Source organism: Parus major, chromosome Z (assembly GCF_001522545.3).
Source record: "Parus major isolate Abel chromosome Z, Parus_major1.1, whole genome shotgun sequence".
Taxonomy (NCBI): Eukaryota; Metazoa; Chordata; class Aves; order Passeriformes; family Paridae; genus Parus; species Parus major.
Window position 1 is genome coordinate 65,283,144 of NC_031799.1, and position 21,124 is coordinate 65,304,267.

The 21,124-nt window shown below is 38.2% G+C and overlaps 1 long non-coding RNA gene across 2 annotated transcripts in view; it reads left to right on the forward strand.

Moving 5' to 3' along the window:
* Positions 1–3,355, forward strand: part of LOC107216409 — a 13,848-nt gene extending 10,493 nt beyond the window's left edge. For both annotated transcript variants that reach the window (XR_001525524.2, XR_001525523.2), the window contains exon 5: positions 2,975–3,355. This is a non-coding gene — a long non-coding RNA (uncharacterized LOC107216409). The remainder of the gene's footprint in view (positions 1–2,974) is intronic.
* The last annotated feature ends 17,769 nt before the right edge of the window (positions 3,356–21,124 follow it).

A 21,124-nucleotide genomic window follows, 5' to 3' on the forward strand; every position in this document is an offset into this window, starting at 1 on the left:
GGAGGACAAAAGGGATGCCAGGATATTGGTGTTCCTCGTTTTCCCTATAGTTCTGGGATTGATGCATTCTGTGTTGGAGAACAACTGGTTTAACACTTTTTGGGAACCAGATCATTTGTTTGGGAGAGGCTCCACTAACTTCATCCTGTGTTTCATGCAGTTCTGACAGCCAAGCTTTTTTCTGCTTTAAAGTTGTGCACTGGAACAAACTCAACAAAAGAGAATAAATAAGGAGTCCTCAGGCCTGGGAGTGTGTTGCTCGTTGCAAGATTCTGTATTGCAGCCTCATGAATATTGATAGTGTGTAATTATTCTTTTGTTAAATTGAAGTGTATCAGTGCTGTGTTACATTTTCTTACTTGAATTAGGACGCATTTTCTAAGAAGTTGTTTGTATTACATGTTGATACAAAGACATACAATTTATTGTATCACTGGAGAACAGGGAGAAATGCCTTGTTTTGGAAATGTTTTTGAGCAGAACAAAACATACAAATCTTTTGATCCATGTGTTGATATTGTAAGGATGAAAATGTAGACTCTGAGATAACCTGCAATTAGTGGGAATTATGGAGCTGTAAACTGGAAAGAAATTTTTAAAAAAGAGCTAAAAAATTTATGGAGTGAAACATCTTCATCTTCATTCCTGTGAGGCAATCTCTCATTCCTTCCTTAAGTATTCCATAACCCTGAATGAGTACTGTTCATTTATCCTGCTGCCATCACAGTAATTTCTCATCTTCAAAACTTGTAAGAATGTAAAATTAATCAAATACATATTACTAAGTTCAGTTTAAAAAAAATAAAAAGGAAAACAAATCAAGAACAAAAATCCCCCAATACAAACAACACAAAAACAAATCAACCAACCAACAAACCAAAAATCCAAAACACAACAAAACAAAAAGCACCCTAGCATGTTATCAAATCAATTTCACTTATCTAAGCTTCTTAGTTCTATGAAGTTCATCTTCCTTCTCTAGCACACCTTCAACCTGGCAACATTTGCTCTATATCACTATATTATATCCTTCTATATCCTATAGATCATTATCACCACTTGTCAAAGTTGGCATGGAATAATTTGCAACATTTCTAGGTGGATGTTAAGGAATTAAGCATTTGATATGTTATTTATTTGGAGCTTATATACAGAAAATATACATATTTTAGAATCTACAGAATGCTTCCTGAGTAGCTTTGAGCATGGGCAGCCAGGATACTACAGTGTCATCTGGATTAAAGTTATCTATTTTATCAATCACCTAGATGTTAGTTAACTAAGCCTACCGTGGAGTGTGTTAGATTCAGTCAATTAAGGCACACTGAACCTCTGTTATTTTTCAGTAATTCAGTAAGTGCATATTTGCCACCTTCTAATTTCTTTGAAATACAGAATTTGTGATTTACTTGGAATTTGGTTTTGGCAATGACTGATGTGAGTGCGTGTCTTCTTCCTCACTGAAAATAGCTAGGAAAGTATCAAAATTTTGCATTGCCTAAGGTGCCAGGAGCAAAATTTTCAAGAGGAGAGTCAATACAATGCATTGCAATTACCTTGTTGTATTAACACAATTAAGTTGTTTTGTGTCACAGCTGGGTCTGGGGGTCTGTCTGACCCCTAGTTCTGCCACCAACAAGCCCAGATAGATGTCCTGGGAGAAAGAAGCCGTCGTCCAGGAGGTTCCAGGCAGTCTCCAGCTAGGGATAACTCACGGGATGCTTGAGTTATCAGCTCTTTTAGAAAGTGATTTCTGCTCTTGCAATGATCAGCTCTGTTCAGCCCAGCTAGCTCTGTTCAAGGGTTACCCAAGCCATGCATAGACAAGAGACAGGAGAGCATGTGGCATTCTGCAGGGCCCTTTATTGCAGGCTTCAGTGAAAGAGGCTAGTGATGATCTAACCACTGACCTGGGAAAAAGCTGGGGTTTTTATAGGGAAGAATTGGGAAAGGGACCAATGATCTGAGACTGGGATAAGATGACCAATAGCTAACAGGGAGATAACATGGGGTCCTGAATCAGGAAGGGGTCCACAGTTTAGACACTGTGACTAGGTGGTTATGTCTTATCTGAGGGGACAGATCTCCAGGGAGGAAGCCTGTCAGAGGACTGGGCTTCCTCCACAGCATTGTATTGTTATTTCTCAGTATGTGACCACTGCAGAACATAATGAGAGAATAATTCACTGTAGAGCCTAAGGAAGGGATGATCACAATACATAAAATTATCTTCACCACAGATGCACTGCAGACCTGTCACTTTCAGTAGACTTATATAAAACAAGAGGTTTGGACAAGTACAGATTTGAATCATTTACCTCTGAAGTGGTTATTCCTCCACGTTAATTTTGTGGGGTTTTTTAAATCTTAATTCAAGACCCATGCTGAATTTGCTAATATTTTCAAAGCAAAAACCAAGGAAAGGTGAAAAAGAAGGATAGCAATATCCTATTCTGTAAAAAATCTTGCAGTGCAACAGTCTGACAAATAACAGTCCAAAAGACTGGAGATTCCTTCAATTCTCACCACAACCCCCACAAACAACAACAACACCCAAAAAAACCACACCCCGAAACAAACAAACAACACAACCAACCAATTAACAACAAAGAAAACCCACTCAAAAACCAAAACAGTTACAAGTTTAAAAAAAAAAAATAGAAAAGTTAAAAATTAGTTATTCTAGACAATTTCCAGTGTAAAATTTTTCACACCAAACATGGCTACTTGATATTTTCTGTTGTTATTTTAGCCACAGTTTTCCTTAGTTCCTTCTGGCTTTTGCAAATTGAACTAATCCACTTTATCTTTTTGATGCCAGTAGATTGACTAGCTTTAGCAAATAGCTGCAGAGTGGAGGGTTACTGGAAGTTAGTCCCAGTTCTGCTTACTGTAGTGCACCCATGTAATCAGGAAACATTCCTTTTATATTGTTGTTTAATTTGTGGTCTTCTTATATGTTATTTGCTTCCAGTTAACTGAAGACAGAGATGACACCTCACAGTTGATTCTTACAGTGGTAAAAGTAACCAAGTCCATAGGACAGGTAGGAGAATTGCCTTCTGCCCTGGTTGACTCTTGCCAACCACCAGAAATAGTGCCATGCTAGCAACAGCTGCTGCTAGTGCTGGTGTTGCTGCCTCAGTTGCTCTCATCCCTACTACTCCTTCATCTACATCTACTGCCTGAGATGAAAACTTGTTAAAATCACTGAAGATTTTACTGTGCACATCAACCTTGCAGGTCAGCTACCAGAAGTTTTGAAGTATTTGCTATTTCTGCAGCTAAAGAAGCATCTTTTTCTCCTTTAGCCCTCTGGTTTACAGTATTTTCTTGACAAATGTTTTATTTTCTTTCTCACCAAATATATATATATATATATATATATATATATATATATATATATATATTAAGTATTTCTTTCTTTCTCCCTGAATTTCCTGTTTGAGGGAAATTAATATCCTTCCTCATGATTTCACCTCCAAACAAAATGATGTATGTACTCGTGTTAGTGTTTATAGTTTCCTATAAAAGCCCGAAACCAAGGTTCACAATTAAGAGTCATGATAAATATTGTGAATTGATAATCATATTCTGCAATATTTTTTTAAATACCTTTGTTTACTTAATGTATGTCAGACTCTAGTTCCAATTGTTCAAATAAAATTGTTGTATCTGCTAGCCTTCTGCCACTGTCTTGGCAAAAAGACATATTTCAAAACTACCTACATGTTTCAAAAAATGATTATTTAAAGCCCCTGAAGGTTACCTGGTGACTATAGGAGATTAGTTCACAGGTTAACTCACATCCTGGCTATTAGCTTAAGCATTTCATATTTATGAGTTTAGCATGATCCCACCAGCCTTCTCTCATATGAATCTGGTATGACCGTGATGTTAATTTTTATTAATTCTCTGAAAAACTGCTAACTGTCTGAACTGATGAACTGATATATGGCCAGCTGCCCTCAGTCCTGCCCTGAGACAAGCATAAGATACTTACAGAGAACAGTGAAAAGATGTTTTTTGGGTAAGAACTCCCTTTCATGTGCTGCAAAAACTAGTTTTCTGTGTTGTGAAAGAATGATACAGAAGTTGTTTTCCTAAAATTATCCTGAAATAGAAATATTACCTACCTCTGGTAGCCTGTATATCCCAAAACGCTGTGTCTGCTTTCCTTCAGTGAAGGACATACTAATGGTTGCAGAGCCTCCACTGGAGGTTTTCTCTTGTCCATAGTAATTTCTCACACCATAAGTTTGTATTCATTATCCCTCAAAAGCACATGAGGTTTTGGTCTGTTTTGAATGCTACAGTGCCAGAAACATCAATAAAAAAGGATAGCATCAATCATGCTGCTGTGAAAGAGTTGGATGGCATCTGCCAAAATGCCTTACAATATTACAGTAGTGTACTAGAATTCTGATGAATAATGACACTAGTTTGCTTAATAGCAATTAATCATGGCTTCTCTTAAACGCATCATGTTTTTAAAGGCATAATACAAAGCTAATAAAATGGCTACTTTCTATTCTTCATTCAGCTGAAGTCTATGAAGATATTCTGAATGCAAAATGCCATGAGAAGATAAACCAGATTATTAGATTATTCCAAGTTTGCTTTACAAGAGCAATTTCATGAAGATATTTTTAACATACCACTGTTAACCATGCTAATATTAGTATTAATTCCATAACAAAACAAATTAAAAAAATCCCTAAAAACACAATTAGCAATGGGAAACAAGCACCTTTTCATTTTTCTGTTTTAGCTCACATTGCATTTCAGGACAGGATTTTTCCCAGGAAAAGTAAAAAAGTAGGATCTCTTTGTATCTGTAATTAGAAAGATACATGCAAAGATTTAGGCTCCATTCTACCATAAGCTTGGCTACTGGCTCACTTATGTCCGCCAAATAGGTTCTATTAGGCTCATTAAGCATAAAATAAACTTATGAAATTCATCACCACAAACTATTGTTAACATTCAGGCATCTAGTTTTTCCCTTCCCTTTAAAATTAAGTATTTGATGGATAAAAAAATTCTCTATTCTAAACAGCTTGATAAAAGATTAGATTTTTAGCAATCTATGAAGAATATAAAACTTTCATGCTTACATGATTAGGTAGTTACAGATATGCCTACCATATCTTGATGATATCAATTGCCATAGTATAGGCAATTTTGCTGTTCCTAATACACAGCCAATTTGCATATGCACTTGGTAATATAGTGCTAACTTTTTTATTTTATCTTTGAGCTACTTTGTTCTGTGTTTAATAAAGTTTTTTTATACCTCTGTGAGGAATCTTCTTTACTCATCTAACTATGCATTAAATTACTTTACATACTATTGGTCACATTTCTGATCAGAGATAAATACTACATTAAATGAATTGTTGTTCTGAAGAAGAAAATTAATACAAATCTATTTTACTTTTAAGACAGAACTAATAGGAAACATTTTCAACTATTCAGAAAGAATAGAACTTCAATGGCAGTATTAATAAGGAAAATAACAATTTCACATTGAAAAAAACCTATATAAATAAAAATAGTAGTGGCTAGCAATTTCTTCAGGTTTTGCCAGTAACGTCAGAGCCCAGATGCTAAGCACTGAAAATATGTATTCCAACAGCAGCATCTGGTACTTTGGCACGCTCCATAGGCAATTTTGTTTTGCAGTTCTAAAGCTGCTTCTGGATCTATTACATGGTTAATCTGATAGGCTGACTTGTTCTCCTGGATGCCATGTGTCAGGAGCTAGAGATGCAGAGAACTGTCTACCCATTATACCTGCATTAAAAGCAGATTTAAAAAATCTGCTGAAAATTATGCACTTCAGTACAATAAAGCTTATGATGATGAGTGATTTGCCTTAAAATAGTGTCAAAAATCTGCTGGATCACCAAGAGCCAAGGCTGGCAGATGCAGTGCCAACCAGGTAATGTTTCAAATTTTGTCACTGGATACTTGGTCTCTATTGGTTTTGCATTTCCTTTGGTTGGTTGGTTGGTTGGTTGGTTGGTTGGTTGGTTGGTTGGTTGGTTGATTGGTTGGTTAGTTCGTTGGTTTGGTTGTTTCAGGGTTTGGGGTTCTTTTGTTCATTTGTTTGCTTGGGGATCTTGTTGTTGGGGTTTATTTCCTTCTGTACATATGAAGGTAACTTCAGATGGAAAGGAAATGTATCAAGAGGAGCAGAAAAAAAAGTAAGATGTCTGTATTTCTTTTTGGAATAACAAGGGGTAAAGGTGGACACAATGAATTGCTGACTCCTTTAAAGTCAAGAGGATAAAATGTAAATATTAACCAACATAAAGTCATGTGAAACTGTTGCTCAGGATTTTCAGTATTATTCCATGTGCAGACAGCAAATTTTTGAGTAGTCAGCCTTCCAGTAAAAATGGCCTAGTACCAGCTTTCAAAAAGGTGAATGGATGTCCACCTTTAGTAACAAAGTTTTTAAACAATCTAATTATTTAAAACTGGTATAGCAGATTGACGTAAAATATATATACCAAATAACCCAGAGGGTGGAAAAAAGTAGTCTGCTCTAGTAAGAAGGAATGTTATGCTATATGAAAAAGATGCTGTGTGTATTTTTCCACTGAATGTGTGTGTTTTCACAGGCAGATTTTTTTTGACCCATCACTAGTTTTCGTAAGTGAAATTTCTTGAAAAAAAATCATAAAATCCAAATTACATATGCCTTTTAGCCACAGTATTCCCTGCATAATTAAAACCTTCCAAGAGTCAATAAAAGTAAAAAGTGAAATCCCCATGTAAAAAGAACTATCATAGAATGCATTACTATCTTATTCTGTATCTAAATACTTCAACCTTTGAAGCACTTCATGCCCTTAAAGAAAAACTAGATATTAGAGATTAAGTCAGTTAATGTCTTCAGAACGCTGCTTGAAAATGTCTCAATAGGTCAAATGTGTCTGGAATTGATGGGCAAAAAAAAAGTGTTTATGCCTTGAAAAAGCCTGTTATTTTGAAAAGCTGTGGAACTAGTTCACACTACTTCACTAGTTATTGAAAACAAAATGAAATTAACTTATTTATATTCATAAGATCTGGAGAGTAAATATTTTCTGTTAGTCACTTGCATACAGAGGACCTGAACTCACTACTCACAAAACAATTTTTCACAACAAACTAGGACTTTTGTCCAACTGTGTCTTGTATAAGATTTCTGAAAATAAGCCATAGTACTGTCTGTCTGCCCCTCCTAGATTTAAACTACTGAAGGTCTATCTGTTCCTAACTGAGCATAAGGCGCTGCAGCATGACACTGGAATTGTTCTCAGCTGTATTCAGATTGTCAGACCATTTACCACCACATGTTCATTACACCAGGCATTTCAGACTACAGAGCTTTACATTTCTATTAGCTTGAAGCATTTACACTAGTCACTTTAGATTATTAGCCAAATTGTCATAATCAACAATAAAGGTGATAGCTGACCATTGTTTATTTAAAATTAGTATTGCAAAAGATTTAAAATAATTTAATAAAAAAGAGGAGAAAAATAGGGGTCATTTTGTGACTAACAGGTTATGGAGAGAGGAGTTCTCCACTTTAAAGTCTCACAGTGCAATTAATCCCACTCCTGAAAGAGCAAATATTCCAGACAATTCTCTTCCCATGATTGACCTTTAGGATATTTGCTGCAAAGGTTTCTCCTAGTATCAAATAGAACTTATTAGTTTATGCATCAGGGTTATTTTTTTTTTTTTTCTCAGTGGAAGCAGAAATTTGAGTATTTCTGTCACCAAAATCCTAGATTTTATGAATTTCATAGTATCATCTTCTTTTGAAGATCTCTGGCAAATTTGGCTGAAATTAACCATGACTTAAGAGCAGGAAGTCTCAAACATATAAGCAATGTGATTTTGTACACTTTTCTTTACACAGACAGGTGAAAAATAAGCAATGTGAAATTTGGAGGGATGGAAGAGGGGCATGGTAAAGGAGGGAGGGAAGTATTTTCACTGAAATTTTAGCTTGGATGATTAAATATAGAGTGCTAAATCCTTACCAATATGTAGACCTTCCTAACGTCATAGCTGAAATAACCTGAAAAAAGCCAACCTCCACACAGTTCCCAAAACCAGCCATCATCAGATTTATCAGTGAATAAGAATCAAAGATCTTATTATTAATCCTAGTTTTTAATATTTATGCATGGTGCTGCATATCCTATTGTGTACTCTTGGCAGGGAATTTCTCCCTCTGTACAGCACCTCATCCATCCTATCTCTCAAACAGACTGTAGGGCTGTTGCATAATGACAGTTCTTAGTATCCTTTTTGTTCAATATCTCATGCATTAAGATGGAAATTAATTTCAATTAGAAACTTGAAACATTTGGAAACTTTTAAAATTTGCACTTCAGAGTAAATACTCAAAATGTATAAATACATGCTTGGATAAATGCTTCAAAAGGTGTAGTAGCCTTGTTGAATTGGAGAGAAAGGAAAGCAAGGATTACAATGAAGGAAATTGCCATAACATGTTTTGAAGCACGTACTACAACAGATGTTGCTAATGGAGGGAAGTTGTAGGCAGAGATGCACAAGGCTCTTGGCTGCCCCATGCTAAACACGTTATACATTGCCTTTTTTATTCTTTCTTCAAGTCAATTTTTTATCAGACACAGAAATTTTGCATTCACACAGCTCTGGCATACATATAATTTTCCACTCAAGACTATTTATGAAATAAGATCATAAAACTAATTTTACCCACAGGAAATGCATGAGGTATGTATCAATTTTCATTGCTTCAGAACTGCACACTTATGAGACAGAAATGACATTACACAGGAACTTAAAAATACTCTAAAGGTTTTTACAAAAATGAAAAGTTCAAAAGTAATGCATATTACAGATTTCATAACGCCTCTATTTAATTAATTTAAAACCTTTCATTATTATACTGCTGCAATGCTGGAGAAGATGAGATATCTCCCTTTTTCTTTTTTTGCATTGGTTTTGGTTTAGGTTTTGGGTGTTTTTAATGCCAAGACAGTTCTGAACAGCAAGTACATAGTGGCATAGGTAGCTCCTTGAAATTCTTCATTTTATAGTTTTGTCATTCAACTGAGTAAATAAATACAGCACCTCTGAAGATTACAGAGCTTTTTAAAATCCTGGTTGGTGAGTGGATCTGATTTCTTCACACCTGTTTGATTTTTAATGTACAAAACCATCAAGATCTTGAACTGTTTCCTTCATGACAAATTGCAGCGATATAAGAAAATGCAACTCATGAAAGCTCTGGTGTGCCAAGCATGAAATAATTGAATAAAATTTAAACCACTACTGCGGAAGACATTCAGCAGAGTGCAGAGGGCCAGTGTTGGATCCATGCATCGAATTACTCCAACAGAGGTATCATTTTGAGGTCTGTGTAGGATGGCAGCTTTATCGCCCACACTGGAGGAAAAGTATTCTATACACATCAGACTTGAGTGAGTCCATTCTTCCTCAGTCCCAGCTGCTAGACATTTGTCATGTGATCTAATCAAGTTACCTGAGCTTTTTTTGTTTGTTTGTTCATTGTTTGTTTTTTTGTAACCAGTTAGATAAGATAGATAGCCACAGAGTACAGAACATTAACATTTAAAAATGGTGGTGCAAACCTCCCAGGAATTTTATTTTTTAATTAAACATAAAGACACCCTGGAAGAGAAGTACATACCTACTAATCCATAACTAGTTAAGCACGTCAAATCATTCTTTTCATTCCAAAAAATTTTGCTTGCCCGTGAACAAATATGAGGTTTAAAATGCAGTATAAAATATGCAACAAGTTCACAGAACGTAAAAAAATAAAATTATGTTAGAATACATATTTACGTATTTGGGGTTTCTTTCTGTATGCTTAACTAGGAAAATACAGGTTTCACATACTGATTTATCTTTTAAATTATCTAGGGTTTGTCCCATATTGGTTTCAAGACTTTCAGATGATCAATTAAGCAGAACTTATTATTAAGCAGATCTCCAGATCTTTCCATTTTGAGGAAACCCAAAAGTGACATCACACGGCAGTTATCTTTCTCCTTGACAGAATAATATTGTAAAAAACAGTTTTGAATGAAAAATTGTATAATTCATATTTTTCAGTTTTAATTAATAACACTATGTAAATTGCTCTTCAGTCATAAACTTCAGAAACTCATCTAAGATTGCAATAGGTGTCCAAGATATCTGGAGAACACAAATATTACTTCAATGAAAAATGATGGGGAACAAGTGAAGTACAAAACATGCCATCGCCTTCCAAACCCATATAGACTTCCAATTTTAAAAAATCCTATAGAGTTTCTTTATATTTTTTTTTTTTTAATTGAAGGCCATTCCTCAAAATAGCAAACTATTACTGAAGACATAAAGGATCTCATGTTATTCTGGATTTAGTCTGGAGTGGCTGAATATCTGGAGAGTCAGTGGCATTATAAAAGCCATAGTGTCCCTTAAAATATTCTGACAGTCTGTCCAGTAACTCATATAAACTCTATTTTGAATTAAGCACTGCTCTTAGCATTCAGGAACACACAATCACAGAATGATTATATGAAGGTGCTTTATTAAGAGCTCTGGGTGTCAGGGGTACACATACCCAAATCTGACCCAACTTGGTTTTGAGCTGAACATGTTTTTATATTCTATCATTATATAACTTACATATTCATTATTGAACTTACATTGTTCTATTGTATGCATTGATTTTACCCAGACATGGATTTCTCGTGATCACCCGAAACCCCTAACAATAGTTTCTCATGACTCTTTAAACAATAATTATATCTAATCACATCTAACAGTTGTATCATTTATCATATACTGACTACACAGGTGCAGTTTCACATGATCTTAGCAAGCACAAGGCCTAACATTTCCCAGGGCCTACTTTTAACACTTTTCCCAGGGCTTGACAAGCCTAACTTTTTTTTCTAACTCCCTGTATTTTCTTTGATTTTAAAATCTTTTACTATCACTGCAGTAGATAATATTCTAAAAACTAATACCTAATTTTACACATAACAAAAGAACAGATTTGAATGGAGTCTTGACCATCATTAGACTTGATATCACTTACATAAATTTCAGTCCCTGTGTAAAAGTTTTAGTAAGCAAGAGCAAATAAAAAAATAAACAAACTAAAAAAATTTAGTCCCCTCAACGAAGAAATTTTAGTGTGAGAGGAAGGACTTACTATTTGGTATGGCAGAAAATAGTATCACAGTTACGTTGTGCAATTGTTTACATAAACTCTGTGCATTGTGACCAAAGATAATTGCATAGCAACTAGGATTGTGGATCTTGATCATAATATCACACTTTACCATAGCGCAATTCCAAGAGTAATTGAAGTGAAGTAGGTATACGGTGCTCTCAAGCAGTCAAGGGAAAACCTTTTATTTGTAGTGCATATCATGTTACTTTCTGAGTTTCTGTTAATGTATTTTGAGCACCATTTTTGTGGTACATCAGTGTGAAAAAAAAAATATAAAGCAATGTTTCTTCTGAAAGGGTAATGTCATAATAAATGTCAGTGCATTGGTAGTATTTTTTGTCTGTTCATTGACATGACATGATTATTCTCCAGTGGAAACAAGTTCCTGGATATGAAAACCCATGCTATTCTATCCCAAATTAATCAGAAAAAGCGAGCATAACTGGAGCATAGAACAGCCTACCAAGGGAGGTAATCAGAAAAGTCAGCATTGCTGAAGACACTCAGGACATTAGTCACAATTGTGTTGTGTGACCTGGTAAAACACCAGGAATCATCTTGGCTGATGTGCACAGTGGTAATGTTACTGCCATTGACACAACTTAAATAGTTCTCACTTCTGATTTTTAAAATCAATGTGAAATTATTTAATCTATATTTCTACTTTGGACAAACTTAAAACCTGAAAGGTTTGAAACCACCTCAGTTGAGAGGGAATCAGAAGAAGGGCAGGTCTTAGTTTCAGGTTTCATTCCAAACTTGTAGACTATTGCTTGCTTTATCTATATTCAAATATGGAAATATTTTTGCCAGTATGTAGGTAACTGATAGTAGTCTCCTTAAATTAGGCTAAAATTAATCTGTAAAGCTAAGTGTTAATATAAACCTCATTCACCTAGACTGTGCTCCTCAGGTTTTTTTCATCTGGCATCACCTGAGTGATCATGGTATCCAGCAATGGAGTTGGAGTCCACCTTCTCCCAAAGGCTGGATTTTTCCAGGTTGTTTGTAGAAATGCTTCTTTGAAACCTTTCACTACCTCTAAATGTAATAAAACAATCAAGGTAAAGTTGTCAACAGAAAGTCCTGGTTTTTTTCTCTGAGTCCATAAACCATCCAGTATTTTTCTTGTATCTTCACATTCTGTTTACATAAAAATCATAACATTGGAGAAAGTGGGGCTATTTAATTCCTGGTTGAATAAACTATACTTACTATTATTTCACATGATTCTTTCCTCTGTTTTTTTATTCCATCAAAGGATTTAACACCTCTGTGTCTTTATTAGCTATCCAGTGAGATCATTATTATTAGGAAACACGTCTTCTGTCATGTCTCAAAATCACCACAGGTAAGTAAATAGCTGGTGTAAATTCAAAGAAAAAAGACAGTATCATACATTAATATTTCATGCATTATGGCACTTATCAGCAGTGATTTTCAGGCTCAAGCTTTCATTTATCTACTTATATTAATATACAAGTATGTGTACAGAAAAACTCACATATTGAATATTATGAATTATGAATATGTTCCTCTAATTCCTGAAATCATCTACATGGCATAAATAAAAATTAAAAAAGGTGTTTTAATTTTCAGAACAGTTACTGTGGTGCAGTGTTTTTATAGAATCAATTCTCATGAAATTTTAGTTTCATTTCTTTTTTTCAGGTATTTTGATTTACATTCTTTAACTATATCATAGTTTAAGTATAGCATTGATAATTTAGCCTTCTGAAATGAAGCAGAGGATGAAGTAAAGGTACCTATATTTTTTAATTTTGTCCTTTTTTTTAATTGATTTGTTTTGTTTTGGTTTGTTTCTTGTTTGTTTTCTGAAGACTGCCATTAACAACTAAATTTTTTTTTTACTAAATGGTGAATATAACAAATTGGACATATTCACTTCTGTTAAGTAACAGTAACTATCTCTTGGGTGACTACATCTTGTAGTTTGTCTTAGAAACAGTCAATACATTTTAGTACCTGTTATTCCGTAGTGTTTCATTCCCAGATGAATAGTGCCAGATTAAAGAGACATGGACAGAGGGAGAAAAGGGAAGCTGCTAAACAAAAAATCATACTCTCCAGTAAGTCTCCATAGAACTGGACCATACTGCTTTAAAATTATAAATGAGAAAAAGCCAAGCTTGGAGAAATAAACAGAAAGTGACTGCTGGAATGTACTGTTTACTAATCCTTTTTCTGTCAAAGATTTGCAAAGAGGTTCTCAGCAAGTCATTTTGCTTTTCTGCTTTTCTTCCTCTGGAAAGCTTTTCTCTCTCTGGAGAGCTCTAGTAATAAATCTTGCCCATTCTCATGTATGTGAAATACCTTTTTCAGACAGTATTTCTGTGAATTTGATAATAAATTCATAAAGACACAGTAAAAATGCACAAAATATAGTAGGCTTGTTGCATTAGTTCAAAGAAAAGAAAAGAAACTCTGTTTCTTGCTCCCATGGAACCTGTTACCTACATGCTTACAGAACCAGCTTGTGACAGATATGATCTGGGTACTTAATAATCTTGTATAGATTCCTACATTGTTTTAATGGTATTCTCAGCATCAAAAGACCTAACTCTGCATGAGGGAGCATTAGATAATCAATGTCACTTTTCCCGAAAATTCTGTGGACATTTAGCATCATGGCAGTCATTGACATCAAATACATATTCTTCACACCTTCCTAAGTCAAGACAGTATTTGTTATGTGGACAATAACAAGCAGATGGCAAATAACACTTCCTGAGTAACTATTAGAACTTGGTTCAGTAAAATATTTTTCACCTTTCAAGAATTTAGAACAATTTGTATGACTAAGTTTTCAGATGCAGTAGGAACGCACTTGGCACAAGTGAAGAACACTCAAAAGCAAAACAATGTAACAGAACAGTATCTCGGGGGCATTGCACATGGCAAGGTTCTGTGATACATCCTTTCCAGAAAACACAGGGTGACAGTTATACAACCTAACATTATCCAGTTCAAAGCTGAGTTTCTGAATAAAAGCAGACAAAAAACCCCAAACAAACAAAACAAACAAACAAACAAAACCAAAAAAACCCACTTCTTCTGCTTGTTTGAGCGAAAGATCTAGAGCCTCTATCAGTTCACCATGAATTTCATCAATTATCATTAAAAAAGTGGTTTAACTGCATGGACAACCTTCAATTAGACACAGATGTACCAAAAAAATAAGCTATTCTTATTTGTTATGAATATTTTTGTTTAATATGAAAAAATTGGAAAATTATAGTTTTCAAAATTAGCTCCTTTCCAGTCTGTATTTTAATGTCTAGCAAAATCAGGAGAAGTCACTAAAAATGTCTGAAATTGTGATGTGTTTTGGTACCTCAGTGCCAGTGAGACTTAATTTTCACTCTGAACATATTTGACTGATTTACAGAGTATCATTTTGCACAAATGGAAGAACATTGTTTAGTCCGCTAGAAGACAAAGACAGTTCTTGGTGTCATTGAAATTAAGTATGTGATTCATGACACTTGAACAACCATTTCTAAACACTTTGATCAAATCATGTCCAGGCTTTACTTATGCTTAAATGATTAGGAAATACTGCCCAGAATTAATAAAGTGGGTATTTGTAATGACATTTTTTGATGGATTTGATTGCATACCACTAACCACAGAAAGAAAGGGAAACTTCCACAATCTACCTATTTTCTATCAGTCACTGTGTGTCTTTCTTAAGGTGTCTTTTGCAAACTCCATGTTACAAACAGCTCTTGTATGCAGAGCTATCATCAAGAGAAAATGTATGAAATTCTCCTGGATTAAATAAATGCTTCTCAATTCACATGTAGCCCATAGTGCAAGTCAGTGGATTTTTCTCTGGCAGTGTCAAGTGAAAGACTTTTGCAGAGGGAAAACTAAACATTTCCATTTATTGTCACATTTTTTGGATCAGAGATTAGCCCAGCTCTATTGCTGCATTTTGGGAATTTTTAATCTTTGAGCAGTAAGATCAACAAATTTATTTTCAAAAATAAACTAAAGAATAGTTTTCTGTGATAAGAAAAATGCTGTATTAAGATTTCTCTAATTTAAGTTAAAGGTGGCATATGATATTCCTTTAAAATCCTTGTAAATAATCTAGTACTGTTTTTCACTTGATTTTCTCTGTTTATGGTATTGAATTATTTTGGTCCAGGAGAGACAGGTATGCACATATGATTAATTAAATCTTAAAGTATCTCTCATGAATAGCAGCAATACAATACAAATTATTTGGAGTTCTTCTCAGGGAAATAAAAGTGCAAAGATTAATCAAGGGGGGTTGAGTGCAACAAAATTTGAAACATATTTTAACAGTTCCTCCTATAAAATAAGCCTCAGAAAATTATGTGAGGTTTTTCCCAAGAACAAATGCCAGTGTCAGATCACCTAGAGGTATATATTGCTTTAAAGATGTCTTACATACAATATCCATTTTATTCTTACAAAGATTAGCAACTGCAGGGTTTTTTTTCTTAAAAAAATTAAAATAAAAAATAATCAACAAACCACAAAGAATTGTGTGTGATGGTGTGTTGGTGCATTCCTTCTGCCTCACATATGATCTCAAAAAATTCCAATTAGCCCTTGGTCTTTATGCAATGAGTTGGGCAGTTGTCACAATTTGCAAGGTGGGATTCGTGATGTGGTTCTTTTAGTCGGTCTTAGAGTACTAAAGATTATCAGCAAACCAAGGACTTAAACAGCAAAACACACTTTATTGAGTGCTCATCAGCACTAATATGAGATAGAGAGAAAAGAGGAGAAAGCAAAGCATAAGGAAAAGAGAGTAAGGGGATTATAGCTACCGATGTCGAAGTCCACTCAGCCGTCCACTGATACGGAGTCTTCTGTCTGTTGGGGAGATCTCAAATGAAAGTAAGTTTTGGGCTGTATTTTATAGTCTTTTACAAAGCGAGGGGCACAGGGCCAAAACCAGAGGAGATTGATAACCATGGTGAAGACACCCATTGCTCCGGGGGGGCAAGTGTGGGGTACAAGTCTCTACTCGCCAGCAGGAGTGAGGGCAGTGTACCATGGTAGCACAGCAAGCTCACCTGCAAACAAACACTTGGCAAACATCCACCTCAGCCAGGCCAGAGCCCCTGTATTGGGGATGGTAAAAAACGCTCGCTCGCAGTGAGAGACTTCTCCAGGGTCAAGCTGTTCAAGTATAAGCAATTTATTATAAGGGTAAAAGGAGGGAAGACCCGTGTCCGCCACCAGCCTTGGCGTCCACGTGGTCTGGGGGAGGGGAGAGAGCACAGGTAGGGCAGGGGAGGTGAGGTTGGGAGAAGGAGGGAGGGAGTAAGAGAGGGAAAGAGGGAAAAACCAGAGGGAGAGAGCAGGGAGGACGGGAGGGGTAGGAGCAGGGAGAGGGGGCTGAGAGTTAAGAGTGGGGGAGAGGGGTAAAGGGGTAAGGGGGAAGGGTTCAGAGGTAAGAGGTAAGAGTTAAGAGGTAAGAGAGCGAAGTTCTTGTTACAATCCAATATATCTTTTTCTATCGTGAATATTCTAATTCTTAGTAACCAATCACCATGAGACACACCCACTAAATAATTTACATACAACCTATGAGCTTCCCTATATTAACATACAGTGTTGCATTTTATACTCTACAGAGCTTTACAAGTTTTTTCATTGCTTCTTTACTTTTGGACTCTTCTCATCAGCAGAAGGACATTGTTTCACCAACAGGGATTCTCCTCTAGCAGGCTAGGCTATTGTTCTTTGGTTAACCAGTACTCAGTATCCTATAACTCAAAGCAGGCTTTCATTTCTACTTTGATTCTAGCCTTCATATTTTCACAAACTAGTGCCAAACAATCATATTCATAAGGTTTCCCTGTTTCACCTTCCCCAACATCTCCCCTGTCTCGATGAACTATTTAAGATGCTAGAAACTGTCTTGTTAGTTTTTACACACACTGAAGTATAACGGGTACTGCTGCTAAGACTACAATTAACACTTACTAAAACAATTAAGCTTATTTTACAGAGTTCTCTTAGCCAAGGTGCAAAGCTTAAACCTTTAAACAAATTGTCTAGCTTCTCTAACTTTTGACGGTCAGATTGATTCACTTTAGAATTATCAATATGAGTTTGGTTGGCTAAATTTTTCAAATTTTGCATCTGTTTATGAATGACAACAGTATGATTTGACAAGCAGATGGTATCAAAGCTTGCAGTTTTTGGCTAAGACAACCCAGGTATTTATCTTGGGCTGATTTACAGGTAAAGTTCTACTACAAAAATTAGAGCAAAAGGGTAAAAAAAACATGCATTCATGCAAATAACGGGATTTCGGGTTTTTGGGGGTTTTTTGTTGTTTTTTTTTCTCGAACTGTGTCTGGTAGATCACTTTCTCTCAAAGTCTTTCTAAGTTCCTTTGCTTGAACTGTCACTGTTTGTGCTACAGTGTCTGCTTTTGAATGATCTCTTTCTTTATTTCCCTCTATTTCTCGCTCCTGTTATCCCCCGTGTTTCGTGGCTGCTGGTAGTGGTGCAGGGGCATTCAAGAGTCGCGAACAAACACTTGGCAAACATCCACCTCAACCAGGCCAGAGCCCCTGTACCGAGTCCCTTGTGATGTTCAGGGTCTTTTGTTGCGGCAGTCGTGAGACAGATGGGAGAATCTTCAGATCCGCTCTTACATGAGCAGCCCTCCTCCATACCAGGAACTCTTGCACAGACAAGATTGAGTAGCACTAGCTGTACTATTGACTTCTGTTTCTGGGCCAAAGTGGGGAACAAAAGATGGAATAATCCATCATTGCCTGACAGCCTTGGAACATTTTTAGCTTGAGTGTAAGAGTAATTTGAGAATTCCAGGAAGGAAATTTGCTGATGTCAAAAGTCAAGTGTCTTTCAACTGTATAAACATCAAGCCTAAGTGACACCCTTTGAGCTCCTCTAGATGCACGAGGTGCATCAGCACCTCTGAGTGGGATTCCTCTCAGAACCAATGAACTCTCAAGCATGAGAATTTCAAAGGACCACCATCACCAAAAACTGACCAGAGGCCCTGGGCCAGCATCATCCACTCTTCGAGGCTCAACCCTCACCTATTTAGAAATGCCAAGTTATTAGATTGTATTTCACTGAACTAGAGGGGAGTTTTTGACAGGTATATAACTTTATGTCTGTGTGGAAATATACATTGTCACTCTGAAAACTCAGCTTCTGAGCTTGCTGACATAGTTTTCTAAAGACTTTCCCAGGACAGTAACTGTAAACATAGAGATGTGTACATTCTTTCTGTTACACGTCTTGTGATGGACATCTCTCATGGCCAGTGCAGTGGGAAAGTGTTATCCTGACCATCCAATCCCTGGCCGTGGTCAGAAACCTATAAATCCTGGGGGTAAAAATAAACTTTCTCTTCTTTTCACCACACCTTGAGCTGTGTCCATGTGATCTATTCAGCACCAGTGGCAACATCTGGTGACCTCCGACGTGTGTTGCAGGTGACAGTCCCAGGGTACTATCTAGCCTGTGGCTATGGCTGTTTTTGGGCTCTCTCCTATGGAGGGTCTGGTTATGGAACTATGGCGTATGGTGTTTGATCAGAAAGGGATTGATGTTTCAAATGTTGACTTTCAGCGATTGTGTGAGTATGGGAGAATTGAGGGGTTTTTCCCTGTGGTTGAGGAGATTTTTTTGAAGTCGGCTTGGGACACTTTAGGCGATTCCCTGCTCAAGGTTTTGCTGCTCAATTATGAGCCCCAGCTGGTCCGGCTGCTGATGATCTGGTGAAGGTGTGGCCACATTCTGAGAAGCTGCGCTCCTCTTCTGCCAGATCGAGAGCTGCTTCCTCTGCCCTGGGTGAGAGGTCTGGCTCTGGCTCTGACTGAGGGAGCGGGGCAGGGCTCTCCCTCTCCCCTGGTGGCACGGAGCCAGGGGGCAGCTGTGTCTCGGGTCCCGAGGTCGGCTCCTCCAGGATCGCCGGGGCCCCAGCGGGTTGAACGGGGGCACCGCGGGACCGGGGGGCGTAACGCTGTCTCAGCCAGCGCCCCGATGGTGTAAGCCCAGGGCGGGGTCTCCTCCTTCATGTGCCCTCCCGGCGCAGACGGATGAGGGGCTGCCTGAACAGGGGGCCGCGCCGGCCCTGGGGGATACCGCAGGGACGGTCCCATGTCCCTGCTGCGGCTGGGCCGTGCCCTGCCCTGTGGTGGGAGACGGGACGGGCCCGGGCTCCACGCCGACAGCCGCGCACGCAAACACTGTTCCAGTGGAGATGCAAGTGCTGCCGCTTCTTGGACCTTTCTCCCCTGAAGAACCGCTGTTAGGGGCGATTCCGAGCACTGCCCACCCGCACCGGATTCGTGGGGCATGGGGATGGGTGCTGTGAGTGGTGCGGACGCTGGGCCGGGTTCTGCCTGTCCCATAGTGCGGGTTTCCCCTCCTGCAAGCCTGGGTTGTCCCCTGGCATTGGAGCAGGACAATGCTGCTGCTCCACGGGCTGTGCCTCTACCGGCGCCTCGGTCCCCCCCGGCACTGGAGGTGGGCCATGCCAATCTGGCTCCAACCCACCCCACCTCAGGTTCCCAGGCATCGCCCGAGCCTGTGATCGGGGAGGAGACTCCTCTGCTGCTTCCTACAACCATGGTGAATCGGGATCCTGAGCTGGTTGCTATTGGCTCGGGTGGTGCTGCTGTGGGGGTGAAGCCAGTGTCCTCCATGGACAGAGAGTCCCAGGGTGCTGGAGCTTCTTCAGCTGGCCTGTGGACTTTGTCCTCCTGCCAGATGACAGTGCAGCTGAACATATCAGGCATTTCACGTGCTTCCAAATGCTTTGGTCTGGTGGGTGAGGGCATGAGTGCTCTTCTCATGGCGTGGTTGAATATCACTGCCCAAGGCATCATTGTTCACCTAGGGGACGTTGATTCGGATTTCCTGGGGTGCATTTCTGCCATGGGTTCCACACTCACCCCTCCTGTTCCTATCCCTGCGGGACCTGGATTTGCTCACCTTGTGCCTTTTGAGTTTTATGTTCGCAGAGCTGAGACCCAGCTGCAGGGAGATGGTGGCTTCGGGTTCCCTGGACCTCCCTGGGTTCACAGACTGCTGTTCTGACAGCCAGGGATCATCCTGAACGGGTCTGCACCCTGTCCATCCTTGGTGAGATGCTGTCAGAGATTAGCCTCCAGGGGGTTTCTTGACACTGGCATGGACATCACGATTGTCTGGTTTTCTGATGGGCCCTGGAGTGACCCTTGGACCTGATGCTGACACATTCAACACAAAGAACTTGAGACTGACTCCTTGTTCAGCAGATTCTGTTTTCCTTTCTCATGATAGACTAGTCACCATCCGTGACTTGATGCAAGAACAGTTGGATCACAGTGATCTGGAGCTTCGACCAATCCCTGGGACATTCCTGTTTTCTGTATCAAGAAGAAGTCTGGGAAATGGGGGTTGCTACAAAACCTCCAGAAAGTTACAGCAATGATGGAAAGCATGGGGATAATGCAGGCTAGCATGCCTTCACCTGCCATGTTTCCTGTTGATTGGCTAGTCCTCATTGTGGATCTGAAGGATTGTTTTTTTTACAATTCCTTTGCATCCCAATGACAGACCGGAATTTGCATTTCTGGTGCCAGCTATCATTAATGCTGAGCCCACACAGAGATATCAATGGAGATTTTGCCATAAGGCATGTGAAAATTTGCCGGCATTTGCCGATGATATGGGGATCTAGCTCTCTCTGAAGCTTGCAAGCAGTTTCCTGCTGCTCGTCTCTACAACCTCCCTGAAATTATTTGAGGGTCAAAATAATTTTGTGACAAACAGTCCTGCGTCTGGAGGTGGAATCATTTTTTTTGCATTCAGTGCAGACACTGCATGAATGGTGTC